Source organism: Cryptomeria japonica, chromosome 2 (assembly GCF_030272615.1).
Source record: "Cryptomeria japonica chromosome 2, Sugi_1.0, whole genome shotgun sequence".
Lineage (NCBI taxonomy): Eukaryota > Viridiplantae > Streptophyta > Pinopsida > Cupressales > Cupressaceae > Cryptomeria > Cryptomeria japonica.
In genome coordinates this window covers 604622427-604643888 of record NC_081406.1, presented here as the reverse complement: position 1 = coordinate 604643888, position 21462 = coordinate 604622427, and the positions used below count along the sequence as shown (strand labels likewise).

Sequence of the window (21462 nt, the reverse complement as noted above, 5' to 3'; positions counted from 1 at the left end):
GGTCACAAGAGATCTTGAAGTTTATTTCTCAACTATATATTCAAAATTATAGTTATATAAGAGTGAATATTGGACCTTTGTCATTTTTCCTCACAAGTAGCCTTTCCTTGAAAAACTTTAAGGCAAATAATAGTTCCATTCTTTGTGTCCTATCTTGAAAACCTTTATCTATCAAATAAATAAGTTCTCATCACATAGTAGTCATTTTGACCTAATTAAGAAGAATACACTACTCGGTCCAAATTAGGATGTGTTTCCAACATTTTTTCCAATTCAAAAGGACTTTGGGGAAAATTATCAAGATAAATGGTCTAGGGATTTTGATGGATTTGAGCCCCATTTTATCAATAATTTGGACCTATAAATTAGTTTGTTGTCCAACCATAAGAGAGATGCCAAGAAATGACCAATCTTTCCCAAAATTTGATCCCTCAAAATTGTTTTGTCCAAGTAAAACAAATATTTGAAGATAAATATCCTTGAGAGAATAAAGTATAAAGAGAGTATATATTCCCTTCTTATAAGCCCAGGTGAAAGAGACCAACCTTTTTATAAGGAATCAAGTCCAACATCAAAATATTCAACAATAATCTAATTATCTTCTACATCTATTCTTAGAATTTTGATTTTACCCAATAGTGAATCTTGTCCTAGGGTGATTATGGTCCATAAACATTAATGAAGGAGAAACATGAATTAGGGGCTAGAAATTAAACCAACCCAGTGAGCCAACAACTTATATAAATTATTTATTATAAATTGATTTCATATGTATTCTAGATAATAGTTGTACCATCAGCTGAACATCGAGTAGTTTTGTGTAGAAAAACTATTTTTTCTTCGAATATAAACATTATCAAAATAAATTGTTATAAGTTTATTATTTATAGCACTAATATTTGGATTAAAATTCTCCAAGAATATCTATAGAATCCTTTTCTTAGGGGGGTGGGGTTCCTTCAATCCCTAAATGTTCCCAAATATCATTAGCTCTAGGGTAACATTTGATTTCTTAGTGCTTACTAAACTAATATATAGCTATAATAGGTTCCTAATAACTACATCCCCAAGAACTACATTTTTTAAAGAAATAAATATCTATTGATTCTAGTCACCTTAGATTAACTAAATTATACTTCTCTTTTTTCAAATTAATTATATATGGCAGCTTTACTTGAACCTTAGATTTTGGACTAATTCTTCTTGAAGATGTAAGGGTTGTCCAAGATTATATCGATCCTTACATTTTAAGGTATATTTAAGGGGATTGGTTCTATTATCGTTACTCTTTAGATATAGAGTTTTTTTTTAGCTTCTTGTTCATCAACTATCTTTTTGAGATCTTGTTTGAATTTGTAGGCTATTAACAAATCCTCCTTGTCTTCATACCCACTTTCTTAAAATTTTGTCCTCTCCATTATATATTATTAATATATTTTATGATAGTGGCCATTTTTTAATATTCTAAATATTTTTCTTCCTAACACTACTCTTCTTTCTAGGTTTTATAAAAATATCTATATCTTTCTTGAAATATTCTTGAATATTTTGTCTCTATATTTTTCCTTTAGTATTTGGGTACTTTATAGTATGATGTCCATATTCATGAAAGAAATAAAACCTATGATTTATAATCTAGAGATTAGATCCACTTGATCTCTTTATCCTTCAATGTAATAATTTATGAAAGGGTAACGGCTAGATTTTAATATTTTACCCTAACAATTATTTAAAAACCATACAATAACCAAAACTCAAAATAGAGAGGCATACATGTGAAATCAAACTTTTTTAATCATGGGAATTTTATTGCACAATTTAGAATCTATTGCTAGTGCTTCATAAAGAGTATAGTATTTGAAAAAAAAATTCCTGCAAAAGAATCTATTTCTATCAAATTCATTACAAATATAATAATAAAATAATCTTTATTACAAGCATGCAAACCCAAAGATACAAGTATTTGGGAGAAAATTACATAGTAGGGAATCTAAAATATAGGATCATACCATGCAAAGTAAACATATTCTTTAAAAAATTAGTCATTAATGTTGATGATTGGAGAGTCCTATAGTGATAGCATGCATTGATCTTAACTACTCAATTTTACACTTGTCCTTAGTTTCTAACAATGCATCAATTTCCTTACAATGAACCAAGGATCCAAATCCTATAAGAACATTTGAGGAGGTATAGGTCCCCTCTAACTAGACCGTTGGAGGGTAAACAAAAAAAAAAGAGAACAAAAACTAGTAATACCATGAAAGAAGATGAAAGAAAATAACTCATAAAACCTTAGCAGATTTAATCCAAACTATTTTTTATTCTAATAATTTTTTTATCATTTTGATGTACTTTCTAGTTTATTTCTCAAAGTGATAAATTAGATCAATTTAGGAAAATGTGTGCACTGACAGTAAGTCATGGAAACTTTTAAAATAACACTAAGCTCTTGATTTTCTAATTTTGGAATTCCAAATTTCCTAAAATCAATGTAATTTCAAAAGAAAAATTAGAATGAATCCAAAATTTAAGTTAAAATTTTAATAATTTTTTCCATCTAAATGTTCACTTTTTCATCTAATAATTCTTTGTCATTGCTACTATTTTTCCCATCATTATCTTAAACTCACAATAATGACTATAATTTTTAAAATAAGAGCACTCAAGTTTTCTTCTTTACCCCCCTTCTTTTCAAATGAAATATTTCTAACGAGTTCTGATAATTCACTTTATAAGATCCCCAATAGAAAAAAATTCCTATTTTAGGTAGGGAAATAACTATTTTCAAATGTCAGTCTTACTAAAGTTTAAAAATCCTGGACTCATACTCCATAAGATGAAATTTTTGTGTGTGCTCTACCATGGGCACATTTTTTTTTAATAAATACATAGGTTAGGTGTCAATGGCTCCATGTTTTTACTTACACCACCAATAAAAACAATAACATATGTTTTATTTGTAATATCTCTCCCTTATTGTGGTCAACACTATCCAAATGTTATAATGTCACGTTTAGATTGTTATCTTATCTTTTTTATTCTATACACATTAAAGGACAATCCAATTTTTCATTTATGGACCTACAAAAGTCATAATCATGTGTGGACCTACAAAAAGCATAATATAAAATCCTCATTTATAGATCCAAGGACACTTACTACATTTTCCCTACCTTTTCCTTTCCACCATTTAGATATAGACAATGGGACCACCTAAATTCTGTACATTATCTTCCTCATTATCATATAAAAAGATGCTTTTATTTTAAAATTAATATTCTCTACACATTAAAGGACAATCTAAATTTTCATGTGTGGACCTAAAAAATCATAATATGAAATCTTCATTTGTAGATCAAAGGACAGTTGCTACATTTTTCCCACCTCTTTCTTTTCACCATTTAGAGGAAGACAATTGGGACCACCTAAATTGTGTATATTATCTTCCTCATTATCATCTAAAAAGATGTTTTTATTTTAGAAATGCCTTATGACTCTTTTAACCATTTTCTCAATAATTGAGTCTCCATAATAAATTTAGTAAATAAATTATTTCCTTATCATAGAAGATGAATCCTTTGTTAAAATACGCATCCCTTGACTTAAGAAAAAGCTAAAACACTAATTGACAATTTCATAAAATATCAAAATAAAAAAGATAAAAATTCAAATTAAAAAATTAAAGTGAAAATTATCTTACTCACGATCAATTACATTAGGAATATATTTTTTCCTACCATTTTTTATTAATGAATATATGACACTATTTTAAAATTAGAATATAAACACTACTTGTGTGCAAATTAGTTATGTTTTAGAACAATTGTTGCTGAATAACTTGTCTTGCCCTATTAGCAAGGTTAAATTTTGGCTTGATTATTTGAGGAAAAAATCATATGCACAGTGAAAGCTTTTCGTAAGTAAAATCAAACTTTAGCGACCCCTCATTTAAGAGAATAGAAGACTGTATTGAATTGAATTGAACTTATGTGGCCTTTTTTTTTGTGATGTACGTTCTATATCAACAAGGTTTATCCATATCAAATGATTGTCACTCATTATAACATTTAAGATCGTTTTGAATTAGACCATTACAAAACACTTTAAATACAGTGCGGGGTTCCCTAGTGAAATGGAGCGCAATTTCCTTCTATGACGTGTAAAACAGAGATCTACAGTGAATTTGTTGAACTTGAAATATATATGTGATTGTACTGCAACTGCAACTATATATTCAATGACTGGAGAGGATCATGCAAGCGGTCCATCATTCATGGAGAGCGAGAGAGGATCATGCAAACTGGATGCAAAACTCATGCTAACACCTCCCCTTAAGTCTAATTAAGGAGATATATGAAAAGAGGAAAGATATGGGTCCTGGTAACGAAGTCTGATTAGGAACCCAATTACAAATAAGAAAGGAGAAATCTCAATTGAGAAAAACTCCTAACCATTTATTCAAACTAGAGAAGAAAGTTGCAAACTGCAAATGAATCCACACTGCAACAGGATTGTACAGAATCATAGAAACCACTGCATGAGTACCTCTAGGATACTTTGAAAATGCAATTGTACATATTATGCATTGCTCAAATGGATGAACAGACAAGTACACGGTCTCTGAATACAAAAACTGATCATCTGAAGACAGGAAGATATGAATCTGAATAAATGTGCTCAAAGCTGAAGAACTGCAAAGATGACCTCCGATTGGGATGATGCCATTGTATATCCATTGCTCAATAATGTCCCACTAGAAAGAAACTCTAGAAGCACTCGAAGATGCGACTCTGGAATCTCATGTAGTCAGGAACCCTGCTAGAAAGAATCTCTAGGAGCAAACAAAGTTGCAACATTGGAATCTCATGTAGACAAGAATTTAGAAAAAAAGAACATTTTTGGTTGTCAATTGGAGGAAGAGTGCATAGAAACTTTAATCTTCGATTTATTGAAAGAAACCTAGACTAAATGCATCAAGCAAAACCCCATATAAACTTTCTAAAAGTTTAATTTTTACAAAGCCCCAAAATTTCCAGATCTTCATCATGTGGTGCTTGCAAAGCACATACAATTTTAAAGAATCAATGTAGGAAAAAAAAGCAAGGAGCATGCAAAAATTAGGAAAAGAATATGCATGCATTCAGAAATAGACGTCAGCTTCCATGGTGATGCTAATCTTCAGAAATCTGCCTGCAAATAATTTGTCTAACTTCTTCTTCCTAACAATCTGGCTCTGATACCATGTAGAATTTTGCAGCTAATCCTGCAAAATAAAATAGATCTAGCAGAAAAGAAAGAAGCAAAACCAAATTATATTAATTCAGTATTCAAAAGCATGATTTATAGAAAAAAGCTCCGCACAAAAATATGAAATTAACAGTGAAAGATGCTTAGTTAAACTTATTGATCTGCAGTTTGCATGGAAGACAGATCCAATATTCTTGGAGATAATGGAGAGGATCATGTAAGCGGTCCATCATTCACCGAGAGCTAGAGAGGATCATGCAAACTGGATGCAAAACTCACGCTAACAAAACTAGTCTACCAAGAGAAAAGATTTAAAGGATTTATGAAATTTGTACATACCATTGACAGGCTGGGAGGAAGAGTAATAGGCCACTTTTGATTTGTGAACACACCGATCACAGCAGAAGACTGTGGGCAAGATGAACATTAATATCCATGCTGCAGAACACACATTTTTCAACTCCATTGTGTTTATCTGATGGAGAATGGGGCAAGTATAGAAGGATTTATAGGAAAATATAATGCAGGAAAGCCGCGTAAAATGCAGACAGCTGCACATTGGAAACACTGATTTAATCATCCATTGAAAGGAAACAAAAATCTGCTCGCCAACTGTAATCCCACAGCCTTTCCTACCACCGACCGTATGGGCGTGCTATTTGAAAGAAGAATACAACAGAAAGCCATTTGGAATAAGCATATATACCCAATTAGCATCTCCAGTCGGTGCTTTGGGATGATAAGAATACAACAGAAACCTATTTTGACATTTTAATGCAACCACTACACCGACAGCTGACAAGCAATTAACTCAGTCACTATTCTCTACGGATTTCAACACTTGTTTGAAACCACATATATTTGTGTGATGTGCCAATTGGCAATGGGTATGAATGAACTCATTCCAGCTGCACAAAATCTTCTTCGCTGTGTTTTTGTTTGTTTACTTGGTTTCATTTGACTCATCCAGGAGGGAGGATGTTGAGGTCTGGACCCAATGACCAAATGTGGGGGTTATCAAGCTTCCTGCACAGGAAACATATGTTTTCACTATTTTTAACGACTAGGCTCTACAAATTGTACCGTTAAAATTTGAAACTTGGTTTCTCATTGAAGTTTTTTTTCTCAGAAGATCAAGGACAGCATAGCAGTAAGGATATGCCAGATAATGTTGCATCCAGGTAATGCCCATTTCGATTATTTCAAACCAAATAAAGTAGCAATGACATTTGATTTGATATTTGTGAACTATTATTTTAATTTTAAATCATACTTTATAACTTCTAAATTTATTAGGTTGTATACTTTGACTTATTACATAATTTTATATATCAGTAATTAAAATTAAATGTTAAATAATTTGTGGTAAACAGTTAATATATAGTTGTCAATGTGTAACATTTTATGGTGGGGACCATCTTCACCTAAAGTGTCAACATGTTGTGGTTTAAGCTCTTTTTAAGTTTCATGAGCACATTGATAAAAAAATTATTACAATAAAACTTTGTTATAAATGAATGTTTTCCTCATAGTAAAATTTTGAATTATCTAGAAGATGATATAAATCTATACAATTCTTTAAATCAATTGCTTGAAAGATAGACATTTCTATGATAATTCTATATTTTTACAATAAAGTTACAAGACACTTGTTTGTGATCTATATATGCACTAAATTAATTGAATCTCTTCTTCATTTTTATATGATTGATTGTCAAAACACATACAACCCTTATTGCAAACGAGCAGATTTTTTTATTTTTAAAATCCATATAAAACTAAATACCTCATGAATGACTATTTGCATGCCACTATAACCCAACATATGAATGTTGCACTAAAGTCCACAAAGGCATAAACCCCTTGAAAATCAAGATCGTTCATCAAATTTTCTCCATTTCTAAATGACCACATGAACAATTTGTTATAACTTATTACTATAACAACACTATCCTCTTTGTAGCCAAAACACTTGTATAAGACTTCTACAACAATGTAGAAGATGATCCTGAATACTGGCCCTCGAAGGAGGAAGAGGGGACCCCCCAAAAGGCTACTCCCGGCACTAGCAGTAGTAGAAAGAGTAAACCCCACCCTAGACTTGCAGCCAAAAAGTACAAAACCCCTCCTTCCAAACCCTAGGAGATGGGCCATAATAGCTCTAAAAAGAAAAAGGTGGGGAAAGCAGTGGAGACAAAAGACAAAGGGGAAGACAAAATTAAATTAGATATTCCCCTTAATGTGGATCAGGTGGACCCCGGAGATGGCAAAACTGATGAAGCAGATATTGATATGCTTCTAGCAAATTCGACCACCAATCAGGAAAAATGCTTCCATTGGGTGACTAGCAAAATTCTCTTCATCAAACAAGGTATAAAAGATATTATCAACACTTTTACTGAGAACCCAATGCCTGATGAAACCGATAAGCTCTTGAAAATGACCCAGAAACTAACCGAAGATGTGAAGGTCATGAAAACAGAGCTTGAAGCTAGAATAACCAATTTGGAGAAGGGTATGGATATACCAAAGGGTAATCTCAGGGGTTTGGTGGAGATTAGTAAAGAGACTATGAACAACAGTCTTGAAGGCCTCAAAAAATTGAATGAGAAAATTGTAGTTCATAGAGCCCATCCGCTCAGTAGCATTCTATCATTTAGTTTTTTTTTCTGTAAGTGTTCTAAAACACCTCTCTCTCTTCACCTACAAATACCCAACCAAATAATTTTCTCACTAGACATGTTCAACCACACATCAATCTTAACAAAATTATCAAATGTTAGAGCCAAATTCAATAATTGCATACGTTATTTACAAGAAATAGTGCATGTCTACACTATATTAAATAATACACTTGCCAATTGGCAAAATATTAGTGCTTGTCAAATATTTAAGATTCTAGTACCATGTGTGCTTTGATACAACAACATGTGGAATAGGTTGTTCCCTACTTGGGAGTGAATTAATTTCCTAAAATTCTTTTATGAGTTTTAGGATTTCTAAAGCAACCCAATATGTAGGTATCAACTAGTCCATTCAAGAGGCTCCAATAGAAGTTAGGGAGTGAAATACTACTTTAAAACAAAAGAGATAAATTAAATGAATGTCTGATTTGTGATTTTATTTATCATCTAATACATGAACAAATACTTATAGACCAAAAAAATAGAATTTTAGATAAGACAAAAACTCAAAATCCCAAATCAAATGTATAGATCATAATCTTTAATCTAATAGATATAAAATGAAAAATAAGCTCATTAATGAAGCTGGATAGATGGACTGCTCCCGATATAGACTGGATTAAGATCAACTTTGATGGTGCCCAAAAACAACCCTAATCTAAATGGAGTCCGGTGCATTGCACGAGATGAAAATGGAAAAACAATTGCACAAAGATTTGTATCTCTCTGTGTATATTCCACTAATAATGTGACAGAATTCAAATCTACCTTGATCAGACTACAAATGGGTTTGGAAATAGGAGCCAACAGTATTCATCTCGAGGGAGACTCCCTTATAATGGTAAATGACATTCATCTCAACCATACACTGAACTAGAAGCTCAGTCATTGGCTTTGCCCCATTAAGGAGTTTCTTGGAAGATTTGTGAAATTCAAGGTTAGCCATGTCTATCGCGAAGGCAACGATGTGGCTGATAAACTAGTAAAAGAGGAGGTTGACAGGATGCCAAATTGAGATGAGGTGGTTGTAGGAAGGTAAGTCTAATTAGAGCATGAAAATAAGCAAAACGCAGTCACTCATACGTACTTGTACTGGCCCTACCACCCAATATGAGATGTGATGAATCAAGATCTCTGCCCACACAACAAATAACATACGGTGGGTGGTTCTTAGAAAGACTACTGTAATTATAAGATGGAGAGGGTGTTTTTCACAAATGGACACATGACGAAGAGATCAAACGAGGGTGTCCGATTGAGAGACACATGTTATGTGTAGGAATAGAGGAATATTGAGGATGGTCCATCGTGACAGTTGCGGTGTGTCACATATGGATGACAAACATACGGAAGAGGGCAGAAATGTGTGGAACAACTCAAATGAAATCCTACAAGGCAATACACAAATTTGGTGAAATGGTTATGGGGCAAAAATTTGCATTCTCATAGTGTATTTATAAGGGTCCTATTTTGAAAATACATTATGAAGGGGTGCAAATTTTCGTCTCCATAGATGGCGTCCAAATTTGGTATGATGAGCTAAATGACATAACATTTATTAAGCGGCTCAATGGCTCATCATGGTGACATAAGGCGAGTGTTAAGAAATAGGAGTGAGCAATGATGGATGACTCATTCATTTCTACCTATTTTTAGTAGTCTAACTAATTGCGAGTGATGGGCATGTCAATCCTACTCATATCAACAAAATAGAAGACGTATTATCTGGGGGAGGTGACAGACAAAAGAATGGCGGCCATAATTTCTTCTAGCCACAGTCTGGTGATGCATGCTGTAAAAATTGTGCTAGGGAGAGAGTTTTTAATGCTTACCACCATTATCGGGTTAATATTGATCTCACGACAATGTTCTTGATAATTCTACTTTATATGGCGATGACCAAGTCCAAGGCCAAGAAAATATGTCAAATGTTGTTTGAGCATGCATTTCTAGGGGAAATTCATGCAGTCCTAGATAATGTGGATGTCAACCTGCTCATTCTACTACCTCAGAATTACTACATGTCTAAGGGTTGTGGTGGAGAAGTGAGGAAATTCCCTATTGTCCACACCCTAGAACCGGAGATGTTAGAAACACAATGGGAGGAGATGGAATAGAGCATTATCTTCTTGCTTCATTTGGCTGAAATCATTCCCGGTTCAGAAGAAGAATGGGTCAAAGAATACATGGAAGCATAAATACTGGTGGTAGAAGGAGGGAGTGAGGATGGTGAGGATTGGGGACTAGATCATGGGGAAGAATGGGTGGAGAATGATAGCCATGACATTGAAGAAATGGCAAAGAGTCATGCCCATGACATGTGCGGCATTGAGTGTCCAATGGTGCTAGAGTGCTCGTGGTAGATAAATTGAGAGTAGAAGAAGAATCCTAACCTTGGGCAGTGGTTCTCATCCACTGGACTGCGTCACTAAAAATATGGTATTTTTTTTGTATATGTTATTTGATAATGTTGTCATTTTCTAAAGGGTGACAGATATAGAAGATACTAGATATTTGTCCCCAATTTTATAAACATCGAGGCTACTTTGGATTAGCGTATGGATACAAGTTTTCTGCAATTGGGGATAAGGATATATGATAGGTTTGGGATTTATATATTATTTTGATGTTGTATAGGTGGGATCAAAATAGATCAGCAATGGATACATGCAGATGTTGTAATTATCAAAACTATAATATCATTTTTGGTGATCAATATAATGGGTGTTGCCTCTTAGCAGCTATTAGCTTATCAAAAAAAGGGGTTGAAAAAATGGATACAAGTGAGCATGATTATCTTATCCTCCAATTTGGATCTTTTAGTAGAAAAATCCAATTTAAAACCCCATCTTTTACTAGGTTCCCCCTAACTAACACACAAAATGATGGAATCATCTAAGGAAGATTCAACTATGATAGAATTAGTGAGCAACTGCCATGATCATGTATAAGTTGATAACAAGAATCATCACAATCTTAATGAGATTTTGATATTCCATAAACAGTCAAGTTGAATATTTAACTAACCACACAAAGAACCTTACAATCAACACAACACTAATGATATGAAAATTCATTTTAATTCATCCAATAATCCATGAAATTGGATAAAATATTATAGAATAATTGAGCTTAGATTAGAATATCAAAGATCAAAATAAAATAAAAAAGAATGAATAAGCTAGAAGAATGAAAAGAATCTCCTTTGATTCTCAACACCTTACAACATTGAGTACTTGCATACATAAGTTTCTAAGGAGAATAAGTGTGGAGTTTTTGAATTTTCAAATCCTTTGTTGCTATTATTATTGATTAAAGAATAATGAAATATATAGAGAAGAAATGTAGTTAGACCAACTACATAAACTATGTAACTATAGCTGCTTGCATAACCACACATAACAATATGTAATACGTCAACATTTCTCCCTTATTACATTGTTCCTACAGAAGTACCAATGGATCCCCCTTAAGACTTAAATCACGAAACTTGTTAATTACATAAAATAAATACATATTTTTTTGAAGATCTTTCTTTGAAGAAAAAAATCCTAAATCAAGTGGAGCTCCATCAAGCTATCTCATGACCCTCATGAAGGTGTAGCTTTAAGTTGAACTCTAGAGTTCTCGATCCCAAACTCTCAAATTACAGAAATCAAATTATTTGACAAAAATGAATATATTGAGCTCTACACACATAGAGGTCCATCAATTTGCCTATTGACCCTCATAAAGGTATAATTCTTGATCATAGTCTCATGAACTCTTTGGGTAACAATCCATATTGAGCTTCAACACCAAATCCCTTACTTGTCCTGAAAAATCAATCTTCATGTTACATGTGTTATTTGAATCTATTAACACCAACAATGAAAGATAAAAGAAAAGCAAGAAAGAAAAAACCAAAAAACACTTCTCAAGAAAAACTTCATCTCAAAGTGTGAAGCTAATTTAAAATAATGGAAATCCTCCATCCTCTGATGCCACCAGCCTCCAAAATGACCATTCACCTTTAAATTACCATTTCTAAAAAATACAACACAAAGAAGGATGGCATGACAAATAAAATAGTGATTAGATAGTACAGAGCTAGAATTGCTGCACTAGCTGGTATTACAGACAAGACAATCTAAGAGAAATACAATGACTAGAGAGAAATTCTTTGTCATTTGCACAAAGATAGGTCAATCACTTACAGAATGAGGCATGTAACATGTTTGCGTTTAGATAATTGTGGACAACCTCTATAACACCATTTGGCCTTTGAGAAGAATGTTCCGCATGTGAACAGGAACGTTTTCTAGAGTATAGATGCACTCCCAAAACCTATACCTCCATTTTTAGGCAATACTCTATGCTCTCCTTCAATTGAACCATGCAATCTTCTGTCACCATTCATGCTTTTTACCCGTTGGGTGGTGGATGGGCGTGAATCAATAACATAGAAAAGACAATAGAATTATTACTCAGATACGAGGATAAACTACTATGCCAAGAAAAATAATCTATGGGTCTATGAAATATGTACATACAATTGACAGGCTGGGAAGAAGAGTAATCGGACACTTTTGATTGTAAGATAAACATTAAGAAACCCTTTGTGGCAATAAGCTTTGACCACACCCTTTGCATAAATTTGGAAAGATCCTTAAGGGGACCATATCTTCCACTCGAATAGGCTTGGTGAAAGGAAATACAAGAGCAAGGAAAGAAAAATAAAATCCAAGAAAGTTTTATTGATGAAGTAAATGTTACCAAGAGAAAAGCAAAAAACCTTGGAGCATCACCCAAATGTGAAGAAGAGAGGCACAAGAACTTTTGAAAGGGGAAAAGCAAAGAAAAACCCCTTGTGATATTATGAATGAGGCAATGCCTAAAATGAGAGAGAGAGAGAGCAAGAAGCTCTTTAAAATATTGTCATTAAGAAGAAAATGAGAGAGAAGACATCTCTTAAATAGAGATGAGGAGAGGAGTTACAAAGTAACTCCCAAATCTATGAATGCCACCATTCATAAAATGTGTGTGCCATGTGTCCACATCCTCTTATGGAGGAAATCTAATATTCCTTAATAAAGGAAAATAAAAGAAATGACTTGTCCTCACACATGTACTAGAGGACAAATTACATGTAGGAATTCCAAAGGAATATCCTAAACTAAATACAAATAAACCTAAGCTAAGTAAAGATTAAATATTCTAACACCCCCCCTTAAGCTTTACTTGGGGAGCTTACATCAAACCCTTCAATGGGTTGTAATCCAAGATTTTTACAATGAAATTGGAACTTTTCTTTACAAAGTGGCTTGGTCAAAATATCTGCAACTTGGTCTTCCCCCTTGCAATAGAGGAGTGAAACTTGCTTGTCTTCAATTTGTTCTCTAATAAAGTGGTGTTGGAGAGCAATGTGTTTTGTCCTTGCATGGAAAACTGGATTTTTAGCCAAGGCAATGGCACTTTGGTTGTCACAATACAATTGAGTTGGTTCGTGTTGAGGTAGACCCAAATCTTCAAGTAATCTTCTAAGCCACAAGACTTCTTTGGAAGCATTAGTGCATCCTTTGTACTCAGCTTTAGTGGATCCAAGAGAGGTAGATTGTTGCTTTTTACTATTCCAAGAAATTGCTCCTGAACCAACAAAAAAACAATAACCACAAGTAGATTTCCCATCATTGGGATCTCCACCTAGATCGGAATCAGTAAAACCTTTTAAAGTAAAGTCAGAATTTGCATCATAAAACAAACCTACATTAATAGTTCCTTTAATATATCTTAAAATTCTTTTAGCAACTTTAAAGTGTGTTTGTTGAGGTTTAGACATGAATCTTGAAACCAAACCAACACTATAAGCAATATCTGGCCTAGTAAGAGTTAAATAATTTAAACTTCCAACTAATTGTCTATACAAAGTAGGATCAACAAGAGGAGTTTGCATATCAAGCATTAACTTAGTGCCTAATTCAATAGGAATTGAAGCATGATGAGCATCATTCATTTTAAACTTATCTATGAGATCTTGAGCATATTTACTTTGAGATAAGAAAATTCTTTTAGAGGTTTGCCAAATTTGCATTCCTAAGAAATAATGTAAAAGACCTAAATCAGTCATTTGAAATTTTTGATTAAGTTGAAACTTAATATCAGAAATCAAAGTATTGGAACTTGAAGTAAGAATCAAATCATCTACATACAAGATAATAATTATAATATCATCTTCACTATGTTTAATATACAAGTTAGGATCATTTTTACTTCTAATAAAGCCTTGAGAAAGAAAGAATTCATTAATCTTTGAATACCACTCCCTAGGAGATTGCTTTAATCCATAAATTGATTTCTTTAATTTACAAACTAAGTGTGCATTACCTTCTTTAATAAAACCAGGAGGTTGAGACATATAAATTTCCTCATGTAAATCACCATTAAGAAAAGCACTTTTAACATCCATTTGGTGAATAGGCCAATTCATTCTAGAAGCTAAAGCAAGCACAAGTTTAATTGTAGGCATTTTAGCAACAGGAGCAAAAGTTTCAGTATAATCTAAGCCTTCAATTTGAGAAAAACCTCTAGCAACTAATCTAGCTTTAAATTTACTAACTTGATTATTAGCATTCAATTTGGTTTTATAAAGCCACTTGCAAGAAACAAGATTTTTACCATGAGGCAAGGGAACTAAATCCCAAGTTTGGTTAGAAGTTAAAGTATCATATTCTTCCTTCATTGCTTTTTGCCAATGTGGTTGATTTTTAGCTTGATCCAATGTTTTAGGATCATTAGAATTCATAATAGTAGTCATTAAAGCATAATTACAATAATTAACTCTTCTAGCTTGAAGTCTATCCATTCTAGCTAAGTATTCATCACTATCTTGAATTAAAGATTTAAACCATTTAGGTCTTCTTTTAGAAGTAATGGATTCATCACTAGAAGAAGAGTCATGAGGAGTAGAGTTATTATTATCATCATCACTATCACTAGAAGGAATAGAAAGAGATGCATTAGGAGTAGGGTTAAGAGAAGGAGGTTGGTCCTCCACAAGCACAACTTTACTTTGAGCAAGTTCATCATCCTCTACTTTAGAACAATCATGAATGCCTTTTTCTGCAATACAAACATCTCTTGCAACTTTTACCTTGTTAGTAATAGGATTGTAAACTCTATAACCTTTAGTATTTTCATCATAACCAACAAAAATAAAAGGAGAAGATTTAGCATCTAATTTTTTTCTTTTCTCCTTAGGTTTGTGAACATAAGCTATGGAACCAAAAATTCTTAAATTTTGCAAATTAGGCTTTCTACCAGACCAAGCTTCTTCGGGAGTTTTATCCTTTAAGGCTTTGGTAGGTGTTCTATTAAGTAAATAAGTTGCACAAGCCATAGCTTCAGCCCAAAACTTGTAATCCATATTTTTTGCATGCAATAAACATCTAGCCATTTCAACAATTGTTCTATGCTTCCGTTCTGCCACACCATTTTGTTGTGGTGTATAAGGAACAGTAAGCTCATGTTTAATTCCAAACGATTTCAAATAAGCATTAAATGCATTATTTACATATTCTCTTCCATTGTCAGTACGAAGAATCTTAATTTTAGAACCAGATTGCCTTTCTACAAACATATGAAATTCAATAAACACATCAAGCACTTGATCCTTACTATGAAGGAAATATATCCATGTTCTCCTTGAAAAATCATCAACAAAGGTAAGTGCATACCTTGAACCTTGGATGGAGGGATTCTCCATGGGACCCAAAAGATCACTATGAACTAGATGCAATTTAGTATATGCCCTCCAAGATTGACCATGAGGAAAGGGTTCCCTATGCATCTTACCACTCATGCAACCATTGCAAACAATTTGAGAAGGAACAATACTAGGCAATCCATCAACCATATTTTCTTTTTGCATCAATGAAATATAATCAGAATTGAGATGGCCAAGTATTTCATGCCATATAGTAAAATCAACAGTAGTAAGCAAAGAATACTTTGGAGGAGCAAATTCATAGAACTTGAATAAGTTATCACTATCCATTTTAGCAGTAGCAATAACATGATTAGTGTTTGGATCAATGATATAACATATGCCCCTATAAAAGTTAATCTTATAATCTTGACAAAGTTTAGGAACTGAAATCAAATTTGATTTTAATTCAGGAACATAAAGAACATCATGTAATTTCCCATTAGGAACATTCACATCACCAATAGCTTCAACTTTACAACTATGATTATTAGCTAATTGAATAGGAATATTAGAAGTATCGGGATGCAAAGATTCAAAACATTCTTTATGAGAAGTAACATGTTGAGATGCACCAGAATCAATAATCCACTCAAGTGGTTGAGAAACATTATAAGTACATGTAAATGCATGACGAGATGAATTATCATTATTATTACCTTTCTTATAATGAGGTTTATGTTGATTATTTTGATTATTTTGATTCATGGGCTTTTTACCATTTTGTTTCTTAAAACAATTATTAGTAATATGTCCATCTTTCCCACAATATGTGCAATGGGGTCTTGTTTGAGAATTATTCCTTTGATTATTGTACATATTATTATGATTATTATTATGAGAATTGTTATGATAGGATTTAGAATGAGATTGATAATGAGAAGATTTGTGATTATTATTATGATTATTATTATGATTATGATTATGTTTATTATTATTGGATCTAAAATTATTATTATGATTTTGATTTTTAGACATAAAAGCATGTTCACTACTTTTAAGAGTACCAAATTGAATTAATTTAGCTTCCTCTTGACGCAATAAATTACGAAAAATATCATATGTTAATTGAGTAGCTAAGCTAGGAATAGCAAGTTGAGCATGAATATTCGTAATAAATTGTTGAAATTGACGAGGAAGACATTTTTTAAGAATAAGATGAATTAAACGTAAATCAGCTAGAGTAACTCCTAAACCAGTTAATTGACTATTAATAGAATCAAACTTTAATAAAAATTCATCCATAGTTTTAAAATCCGTATACCGTAGATCTTCAAGTTGATCTTGAAGTTGAATTTTTCGAGATTCATTTGAGCTATCATAAGTTGTTTTTAAAATTTCCCAAGCTTCATGCGCTTTTGTACAATTTCCAATTAAAACATACAAATCAGGAACCATTGAAATACCAATTAAACCAAGTGCTTCCTCATTTTGAGCCTTCCATCTATCTAGGTCGGCTTGAGGAGCAATTGTAGCGGGTTCAAAGGTTTTATCAGTCGCAACATCCAAAAGGTGTTTGAAACGAAAAATAAACGAGATATGTGTTTTCCATGAATGATAATTGGAGCTATTTAATTTAATTTCTGGAATTAATGTAGACATGATAGCAAAATAATGAACAAATTATGCTTAATATTGAAAAAAAATGCCCTCTTGGATAAAAATGAAAAAAAAATTTAACCTCCTTGATTAAAAATTGAACTAAAATTCAATAATAACTTTTTTTTTTTTAAAATAACAATTTAAAAAACTATTTAACAAAAAGTATTATTTTCAAATCCTTAATAGTAAAATTAAATTTATTTAAGCAAACTTTATAAAAAAACTTTAAATCTTAATAATAACAAAATAAAACTATTTAAATTAAAAACCTTTTTAAAGAAATAACAAAAGTTTAATAAAATTTAAATATTAAACTAAATTTTAAATTTTATTGAAAATAAACTAAAATATGAAAGAATTTAAAGAAAGGATAAACTCTATTTAAATAAAATAAGTTTTAAAAAAACTTATAAATTTGTCATATATAGAAAACTTTATAAACTTTAATACTATTTAAACGTTATAATATAGACAAATCTTGATAAAAAAACATTTTAAGATTCCTATGAATGATAATGAAAAGAAAATAAACGGTTATGCACTGTGTTCTACAGTCTAATTCTGAATTCGGTAGAAGAGAACAGAGATGTTACTGCAAACTGAAGAAGAGGCAGGAAGATCCTTTGCACATGTGACGTTACTGCAAACTCAACGGGTGCTACTGGAGAATCTAATCTAGGTTGGTTTACAGAAAATAACAGATTGCAAGCTTTGAGCACCTTAACGTAGGTTTGAGAGACGTTGAATGTCAAAAAATGAATACAAAACGCAGGTGCAGAGAAAGGCCGAGGTTTTACTGAGTGCCTTACAAATCTGAGAAGCTCATTTGGCAGGCAGTGAACAATATGGGGAAAGGAAGGAACAGGAAGAGATCTAAGAGCGATCAGCAAACACCTGGGAGTGTTGAAAAAAGTACAGTAACCCCCAACACAGGTGGTTCAAAAGCAAAAAAATGAACCGGTAACCACCAGCGTTGCTGAAGTCTTCTCTCGCATTGATCACAAGTTTGATCTCATGTATGCCAAGCGTGCCTTCGTGCACTGGTATGTTGGTGAGGGTATGGAAGAAGGAGAGTTTTCTGAGGCACGTGAGGATCTTGCTGCTCTGGAGAAGGACTACGAAGAAGTTGGAGCTGAGTCTGCTGAAGGCGATGAAGATGATGGCGAGGAGTACTGATTTTTCTAGGGTTGATTAGTATTAGAAATCGATATTAGTATACTATATAATTGGCTTTTGCTGACAATTATTTTATAGACCAATACTCATTGGTTTTATCATGTAATGGGTAATTTTTGGGTTTTGTCGATGTAATGGTATCTTTGGACGTGTACTGGAGCTATGAACTTGGAGCCAGATGCTTTTAGAGGGTTCAAATTTCCTGCTCAGGTTCGCTTTCGTATTCATAAAGACTGCTTACCATTGGGTGAAGATATTTTCAAGAAAGCAATCAAAGATAACTACAATGAGAAGAACAAATTTAAGTTTGAGCTTACTCCTCAACAGGTGAAGAGATGTTGAAGTTTTAGATAAAGTATCTCTAAAAAAAATATGAACAGAAAGTTACAGATTAGATTTGAAAGTTACAGATTAGATTTGAAATCAAAAGATAACTAAGGAGAGAAAGTTACAGATTAGATTTGAAATATAAACAGAAGAGGCAAAATATAATAGAGATATAAGAATACACAGATATCAAAGCTAAAGATAATGGTTATTCTGATAAGAACAACTATTAAAAACTTAAATTTTTCCTCTCAAAGAAACAAATTATGAGAACTAATGCAATGTAATAATAAATCAGATTTGGCGGCAAGCCGACCAAATAGATTAAGGAGGCTGAGTTTGGCGGTAAACCTTCCAAACTATTCACACTAAAAAAAAACTAGAAACTTTGGCGGCAAGCCTTCCAAAGCCCTTTTTTTAATAAAAAATAACTAGAATAGAAGATTAAACATGCAGGCAAACTTGTTAACAAGTTTGAAAAAAAGTTAAAATCTGAAACCAAAACCTGCACAATAGAAAATATTAGAAAAAGAACTTCTTCTCCTCTCAAGAATGCCTCCAACAAGGTAAACTCCACAGAATGGTAACCTTCATCAATGTCAACTTAAAACAAGGATTAGAAACCTGCTCTGATACCATGAAAGGAAATACAAGAGCAAAGAAAGAAAAATAAAATCCAAGAAAGTTTTATTGATGAAGTAAATGTTACCAAGAGAAAAGCAAAAAACCTTGGAGCATCACCCAAATGTGAAGAAGAGAGGCACAAGAACTTTTGAAAGGGGAAAAGCAAAGAAAAACCCCTTGCGATATTATGAATGAGGCAATGCCTAAAATGAGAGAGAGAGAGAGAGAGCAAGAAGCTCTTTACAATATTGTCATTAAGAAGAAAATGAGAGAGAAGACATCTCTTAAATAGAGATGAGGAGAGGAGTTACAAAGTAACTCCCAAATCTATGAATGCCACCATTCATAAAATGTGTGTGCCATGTGTCCACATCCTCTTATGGAGGAAATCTAATATTCCTTAATAAAGGAAAATAAAAGAAATGACTTGTCCTCACACATGTACTAGAGGACAAATTACATGTAGGAATTCCAAAGGAATATCCTAAACTAAATACAAATAAACCTAAGCTAAGTAAAGATTAAATATTCTAACACTTGGAGTAAGTTGAAAAGTTCTAAATTGACAAAAGCTTGATTTTCTCATGCCTTGTATGTGTGGAATATTTAATACTAGTATTTAATAATATTTATGCAAGAGCTATCCAAAAAGAAGTTTCCATTTATATGTTGTGTAGATACATTAAACTTGGACACATTCACTACTTTTTGTATGTAAGCTCTATTAATACATAGTTTTGTAGAAAAGAAATTGTATGATGCATTTTGAGAGAAACCCAGCAAGATTATACTAGATTTCTATATCACATTTGAAGACAGCTATAACAGCATAGGCTATGCATTTGTATTTAATTGTTATTACTATAATACAAAAGGATCTAAACTTTGATGTGGTAAGTTTTTTGCTCAAAGGGTTTTCCCAAGTTCAATTTTTTGTGTTATGTGTTTATGTGAAAATCTGAAATTTTATTGTGTGCTTTTTCTTTTATCTATAATGTTGTTCAAGGGTTTGCAAAGACATTTGCATTTACTCTCCTAGGGATTTGTATTAGGAAGGTTGTTTCTGCTCCTCTGCTTTCTTTTTACAATGAGCACATCAATAATTTTTTATTACAACAAAACTTTGTTATAGACAGATGATTTCCTCATAGTGAAATTTTGAATTATATACAAGATGATACTAAATTTATGCAATTCTTTAAACCAATTGCTTGAAGGATAGAAATTGCTATAATAATAATTCATTTATGCAATAAAATTACAAGAGACGTATTTGTGATCTATATATGCACTAAAATAATTGAATCACTTATTCAATTTCATATGATCTATTTTATAAACAAATACAACCCTTATTGCAAAACAGCAAAAAATTAAGAATAAAATCTATGTAAAAACTAAAAAGCTCATGAATGACCATTTGCATACCCTATAACATAACAAAGGAATATTGTACTAAAGTCTACAAAGGTGTGAGCTCCTTGAAAATTAAGTTCATTCATCAAATTTTCTCCATTTCTAAAATGACCAAATGAACAAAGTTTTATAACCTCCTACTATAACAACACTTAAACCTATCCTCCTTGAAATCGAAACACTTGTATAAGACTTATAAAACACAATGTTTCTCTAATTTAGTTTTGTTGAACTACAAGTGTTTTAAAGAACCCCTCTCTCTCTTCATGTACAAATACCCAACCAATTAATTTCCTCACTAGATATGTCGAACCATGTATCAATCTTAACAAAAATTATCAAACTTTAGAACCAAATTTAATAATTACATACCTTATTTACAAGAAATAGTGCTTGCCTACAATATACTTAATAGGTTGATACCAGACCATGTGAAATGGTGCTTGTTAAAAAATTTAGCTTCTAGTATCGTGTGTGTTTTGATACAACAACATGTGGAATAGGTTGTTCCCTACTTGAGAGGGAATTAATTTCCCAAGGTTATTTTATGACTTCTATGCTATCTTGAGCAACCCAATAGGTAGGTATCAACAAGTCTATTCAAGAGGCTCCAACAGAAGCTAGGGAGTGAAATACAAGGCT

The 21462-nt window shown here is 32.4% G+C and overlaps 1 long non-coding RNA gene across 1 annotated transcript; it reads right to left on the bottom strand.

The window, feature by feature from the left end:
* Positions 1-4436: 4436 nt before the first annotated feature.
* LOC131873666 (uncharacterized) lies at positions 4437-5966 on the bottom strand. The gene is made up of 2 exons (XR_009371593.1): positions 5590-5966; positions 4437-5284 (listed from the first exon to the last, which is right to left on the bottom strand). It is a non-coding gene; the product is annotated as an uncharacterized LOC131873666 (long non-coding RNA).
* Between the last annotated feature and the right edge of the window lie 15496 nt (positions 5967-21462).